The sequence below is a fragment of the Hypomesus nipponensis genome, chromosome 15 (genome assembly GCF_054491055.1).
Source record: "Hypomesus nipponensis isolate SF chromosome 15, ASM5449105v1, whole genome shotgun sequence".
NCBI classification, from domain to species: domain Eukaryota; kingdom Metazoa; phylum Chordata; class Actinopteri; order Osmeriformes; family Osmeridae; genus Hypomesus; species Hypomesus nipponensis.
In genome coordinates, this window is record NC_140375.1 from 1,464,719 (window position 1) to 1,471,987 (window position 7,269).

Below are 7,269 nucleotides of genomic sequence, written 5' to 3' on the forward strand. Positions count from 1 at the left end.
TATGTTCGGTCAACGAGTGACGTTGCGGCAACGTAAGGAAAACGTAACTGTGTTAGCTGGGTGTGGCATTGAAGACAGTGACACACCACACTAGCTTGAGTTTAAATACATTATTTAATGTGACATTACTTACTGTACATGCAAGTCTTGAATTTCTTAAATGTATGATGCTGCCACTACAAGGCAAGATACGATACTACCATTGTAGAACTACTTACTGTGCAACAGTCTATCCAGCCTATACATCCAAACAAGTCGTATCTACTGCGTCGTCTCAGTTACACTATCAGGGCTTGTAAACACTGTGACTTGCTAAACAAACAGCTGCAAGAACCAGTGAAATGTTATATATTGCCACTGCTAGCAAACTAACGTTAGCTAGCATCGCTAACGACATTGGCTAACTCAACTTCGGTAGGCTATCCTCAGTATTTGCAAGTTGGCTAGTGCAAGTAAAATAGCTTTTTATTTTTTATTTTTTTTACTTGTCCTTAACCACTTAGTTACCTCTAGTACTAGTAGCGTTAGTACAGTAGAAGACATCATGCTAGCTATGGGCTAGCTATGGCTAACTTGCCAGTCCCACCTGTAAAATCCCCCCAAGATCATCGCTAATTAAATATTTTCCCCGACGTTGTAAACACATTTCCGAGATGTCCCACGTTTTGATGGTACAAGCATAGCCCATATTAGACATCCTCTGGTAGGCTACTAGCCTAGTAGTGTTTATTTCCAATGGATTTCAATGGTCTCAAAGGCATTGAAGCAATGGTCTCAAAGTAGTCTGTTGTCTCCCCAACGTGACGTCATGCAATGCATTGTGGGGGAAAGAAGAATCATTGCAAAAAGTTGCTACTTTTTTGTATTATATTAAATTTTGTGACACCCTACAACATGAAATACAATGGATAACAGTTTAAATGTTTATTACCAACAACCAAATAGCGCAAATTCGTTGGAACAACATGCCATATGGCCATATGGCCTTTAAAGTGCTCATTTCAAATATGACTCAATTGATTAAATGCTATGGTGTTAAACTCAGCAGGAAGAGGAACTTCTTCCTCCCCCTGAGACTATAGGGCCTCCACTTCAAGAAAAAGACACAAGGTATAAGCAATGAACCTTGAAACACAGTAGTCAAATGGACACCTTCAACTTTGTCTAAGTGTGCCTTGGAAAGGGACATTGGGCCTCATTCACCAATATCTTTCTAAGTTGTTTCTTAAATTTGTTCTTAAGAAAGTTCATAAGAAAAATCTACGTGTGATTCATGAAGCGTTCTTAAACAGCAGAATTGTTCGCAGGTGTATTCTTAGACTGATGAATCCCAATATTTCTTAAGTTGAAAGCTCGTGCCCTGTTGCTCCTATTTAGCATAGGTAAACTCCCCGTTAATTTCCCATAAAAGGGCATGGTATTGTAGGACCGTGTGCACACTCAGAGAAATGTCAAAACGACGTGGTAAAAACAGTGGAGGCCTCGACAAAAGACAGAAAAACGTAATAATAATTCGTGGAGGTACAGCTGCAAGAAGTTAGCGATAAACGACACATCATATTTACGTAATAGCGTCGGCTGTGGATACAAATCAGTAAATAAAACTGATGCATGGTATGCAATAACTCATGCAGTGAACGCTGTATCTGGAGAAGTGCGCAGAACTGATGAAGTAAAAAAATAAATGGTTTAACTTAAATCTGAATTCTTAAGCAAAAAAACGGCCTGTTTTTTTGACTGTTACAAATATCCATGAGGACTGCTCGTTAGCCTTAAGCGTTCCAACAGGGAGCCTACTCGTCGCTCACTGCAAATAAATCTGTATGGTCAAGGAAGATGTGATCCCTCCTCAGGGAACGATCTGCAACATTTTGCAGCAGCAATAAATAAACCATTGAGTGGTGTAGTCCTAGTGTATGGAATAAGCCTACTTTGGGTCTATAAATACAGTGAAAAGTCACTTATTATTTGATGGCAAAGTTCCCTGTTAACATAATTGATTTGAATTGAAGGCAAAGCAAGGCTAGTTTACAGTTTTTTGAATGACCCATCTCAGAGTAGCTTTATAGAATGTACGGTTACTGTATTGAAAAAAAAAAAAAGACATAACATAATTGCTGCAGTAAAGGCTTCATTTGCAACAGGACAAGAAATATGCAATATAGCTTCCATTTACATTATTACCCGAGTTCTGGCCCTTCTCTGAGCGCCACCACACATTCTAACTCCTCTCCCTCTCCCTTGTCCCTCTCCCTTGTTCTGGTACTTGTCTTCCTCTCCCTTGTCCTGGTACTTGTCTTCCTCTCCGTTGTCCTGGTACTTGTCTTCCTCTCCCTTGTCCTGGTACCTGTCTTCCTCTCCCTTGTCCTGGTAATTGTCTTCCTCTCCCTTGTCCTGGTACTTGTCTTCCTCTCGCTTGCCCTTGTCCCACTCCTCTTACTTGTCCTGGTACTTGTCTTTCTCTCCCTTGTCCTGGTATTTGTCTCCCTCTCCCTTGTCCCACTCCTCTCCCTTGTCCTGGTACTTGTCTTCCTCTCCCTTGTGCAGGCATTACTGTATTCTTACTTTCTTTTGTTGCTCTATATTCAGGGTTCTTGCAGGTTTCAGTATGTCAAATTTAAGACCTTTTTAAGACATTTTAAGACCATAAAGATTTAAATTTAAGACCTACACAAGGCATTACCCCAAAAATATTTAAATCAAAAGACATTCTGAAAAAAACATGTAATTTCTATGAATGGAATTCATTAAAAAAAAGCATAAATTTAATTTACAGATAAAGCAATCACATTAGTAACCGAATTGAATATTTTTGGGGCAAAGTTTGCAGCAAGCCTCGTACCTGGAGCTGGGTACTGCTTGTAACCAGGGTTGCCAGGTCTGTGTGACAAAACCAGCCCAATGGCCAATAAAACCAGCCCAAAAACCAGCCCAATATCAGAACTCAAAATATGCCCCTGCCAAACCATATACATTGTTTTTAAAGTCCCACAGCATTGCTATCATTGCGGAAATTGCTGTGATCTAGCCATAGGTGCGTTCGACTTCATGCAGCGCCGGCGCCGTCTGCGGCACTGCATGAAGTCGGTGCATGTTGAACGCAACTCATGTCTTGTTGAAAGTAAACTTTCCCATTTTCCACACGTAGCCAAATTTTAACAAACTCTGACATAGACGTATTTCGCATGCAGGTATTGCAGTTATCACGGGATTTGTAGTTTTATCACTGCGTAACACCAATAGGCTATCCTCCAGAAAGAAATACAACACACCGAACCAACGTTCGGTGGGCAGCGTTCTGCTGGTTTTGTTTGTAGCAAAGACTCGCTTTGTAGGCCACGACTCAATATTTTTTTGCTACCTTGTAATAACTTTCTGCAGCCTGCGTTTCTGGAAATTAACGAGGGTAAAACCTTTTTAAGACCTGACTAAATGAAATTTAAGACCTTGGATGAAAATATGGACGTTTTTAAGACGTTTTAAGGCATATAAGTCAAACTCCGGTCCTCGAGGGCCGCTGTCCTGCATGTTTTACATGTTTCCCTGATCCATCTCACCTGATTCGAATGAATGGTCGTTTTAACAACCCATTTAATTGAATCAGGTGTGTTGGAGCAGGGAAACATCTAAAACATGCAGGACAGTTTGACACCCATGTTTTAAGGCCTTAAATTTAAAGTTCTGAATTTAAGATTTAATTTAAGACTTTTTAAGACCCTGTATATTGTTCTTTTCCCACACCAGATCAGCCCAAAGAGGTTATCTTTACTGTCTATACCATATGGTCATGCAATTGAAAGAACCTCAACACCTGAGTGTTTCGTAGTTGGGAATCAGCTGTGATGTACAGTATTTGCATAACTTAAGCTGTTTCTCAGTAGCAATAGAATAAAATACAGGGGATATATTTCTGTTTCAATTCATAAAATAAACAGCTGTTCACTTTGATTTTAGCCAATAATTTAGGTTTTGAACATGATGTTATCTGTTGGCAGTGTGAAAGCATTGGTAAATTGGGCAGTAAAAATCGATTGTTTTGGTCTTGGTTGAGCTTGTGTGTAAAAGAAGTTCAAGCATTAAAAATGTGTGTTTACTCTATGCATTTTGTGTCAAAACAACAAGAAATGTGTTAATTGTACAGCCTACACAGACGGATGTTGTACTCACTGTGTTAAGAGTTTAGGAAACTTGTTAAAAGGTATTGAAAAAACTTTCATAGCGATTGTAAAATACTGTATTTATATAGGCCTAGCACAATTCATACACAATGGAAATTCCAAGTGCATTACAAATGAGCAGAATTGTAAGTGTAGTGTGTATTTATTAAAACAAACACAAAAAAGTGTAAAATTATGAAAATTATTAGTTGGAAAATTATAAAGGAGAGAAATTTTAAATTAGAACGGACGAAAAAGGTATAACTATTTCTTTTGCGCAAACATGTCAGCTCTCAATTGTGCGTAAGAGTGCTCTTTGGTGTGCGTAAATTCTGTTCTTACCTAAGAACAAATCCCAAATAAGAAAACATTGGTGAATGCCAGAATCTTCGTGAAAACTGCGTAAGTGGGGTTTGAAGAACATTTGGTTAATGAGGCCCATTGTTCTTTATTTATTTCAGGTTGGAGCAGACAATGTGAGGGCCCTGTATAAAAGAACCCTGGAGCTCAATTATAAGAGGCTTTTACAAAAAAAAACTAGGCTGGAGACTGGAATATGAGAAGAGATAGTACATGACTGAATGACACTAAACTTAGTTAGTTACACTTACATATTTTTCTGTGTTCCTAGGGAAGGGAGAATACATGAGGATGTATTTGTTAAACTTTTTTCTACGTTTTGGTCTTTTTATACCTTTTTGTGGCTTTCTTGTTGTGCCTTTTGAATCTTTTCTGGGGTTTTTCACCACTTCTCTCTTTCAATGTCCTATTTATTATTTTTGAAAAATGCTATAAAAGTGAATGAAAAATCAAAATTCAATGAAAGTGAAATTATCATTTATGTATCACTTGTGAAGAGCTTTGTACAGATGCCCATTGTTCTTTTTGGTTTGAAAGGTTTTGGTTGAAAGAAACTCCAATTTCTGATATGGAAATTATTAGAAAATTGGTCAAAGCAACCCAAGCACAAAAGCGTTAAGGGGAGACACCCTAGTGAATAAGGATAACATACCAACATGAAACCTCCCCAGTTGATAACTAATAGTAGGTCAAATATTGTTTTTATTACTAGTTTCCTGTGAATATGTTTAAATGAGAAAATGATTAAGTCATAAAATATGATATAATTTGCATACATTTCCAGAACGGAAATCAGAACATTGAGTGAAAAACCTTGTTTCATTTTGTCAATATATCAGTCCAAAGTTTTTACAAAGGGCTCTTTGGATATCTCTTTTTCATCACTCCATTAATCAGAATATGGTGGCAACAGCCTTTAAAGAAAATCCGTTGCAAATTGTGCGGTAGACCATGTTCTTGCTCAGGTTCTCCGCATCACCCACACTATAAAAGTACCCATAGCGAAATAACAAAACACTATGCATACAGTCTGTGGGACTGTGAGTGCACAGCTTCAATGTGTTGCATTGGCAACATACGGCTCAAGAAGCTGGCAATATACGTAATTCCCTCTGCTAAGAACCTGTATCTTTCGGAAAGATTCTCATGAGGGAATGCAAAAGCGTTTTGTCAGTCTGTACAGTAAATGTTCTGGCTCCTCTGAGCGCACCTCTCACTGTCCGCGCACCAAGCTCCACAGGATCTTCTATGAGCGGTGACGACATTATTGTCAAGAATGAGTTAGTGGGCGGGGTTTTTATACCGGTTGATCTCTGATCTCAAACTTAACCTGCTCCCGACTAGGTTAGCCCTTCAGCATGTGTTACCATGGCGATCTACCCCGGTAACAAGTGATCCAACGTTGTAGTACAGAAAACCGAAGTTACCTCGCTAACACCAAATCTTGATTCGTAGTACGGACCCCTAGTGTTCCAGGTTAGATTAGTTTTGTGTGTGGTAGATTGGGACAGGTTAGGGGTGGGTACTTTGTTTGTCTTTTTGCTTTGGTACTGTCCAGCCCCTTTTACAAACATACCACTGTGTTGTTATTATCGTTTACTGTGGCGAATAAAGCCCTGCTTTATTGGTTTGCTATTAGACGTTATTTGTGTTTTGCTCGCACACATCTGGGGGTCTTTGGGCTGTGGGGTCCCCCTCCTACTGAAGGTAGATCATAACAAATGGGGGCTCGTCCGGGATCTTGGCACCCCGCTGCTCGGACTCCTGAGTAAAGGTGTGGGGGTAGGCTGTGAGTAGGACTAGCCAGGTCGGGAGGTTGTGTTGTTTGGTTTGTGTGGTGTTCTGTTGGTCTGCATATTCTTGTTCGTGGTCGGGATGGCGGCGTCCGCCAGTGAAACGTTCCTTAAAGACCCTTCGTTGGGGTTGTTGTTAAGACTGCGGAAGGCAGAGTTGATCACAGTAGCCGGCTACTACAACTTAGCTGTGGAGGAAAATGTCTGGTGACATGGCTGACATTTTTTTAATGGTAAAGACCCATTTACTAAGAGGAGGACCCAGACAGTGCGGCCCCATTCTCTCTTGATCCCGCTGATTCAATGGAGGTCGCTAGGCTAAGGCTCAAGATGGCTCGTCTTGAGGCAGACCTGAAAGATAAAGACGAGAAACGCAGGTATGACTTTGAACTAGAGGTGAAGTGCAGACAAATAGAGGCGGAGACTTAGGTCTGTATTAGGAAAATGGAGCTGGAGGCTGGCTTGGGTGTGCTACCTCCACCTAGTGAGCTCACTTTGATGTAAGCAAAAACATTCTGCTAGTACCGCCGTTCAGAGAAGCGGAGGTAGACAGCTACTTCTCCGCCTTTGAACGCGTGGCAGCAACGTTAAAGTGGCCTACGGAGGTGTGGCCCTTGCTGCTACAGTGCCGGCTGTCCGGTAAGGCTCAGGAGGTGGTGGCCTCCCTGTCATTGCAGGACAGGCTCAGTTACGAGGTAGTGAAACAGACTGTTTTACGTGCTTATGAGCTGGTTCCTGAAGCGAACAGGCAGCTTTTCAGGGGCCACAAAAAAACACCAACCAGGACCTTTGTTGAATTTGCACGGGATAAGGAGTCTCTCTTTGATAAATGGTGCCTTGCTATCAAGCCCCAAACCCTAGCAGACGTAATACTTTTGGAGGACTTCAAAAACCATTTACCGGACCGCATTGTGGTCCATTTAAATGAGCAGAAAGTGGTGCCATAGCGCAGGCAGCTA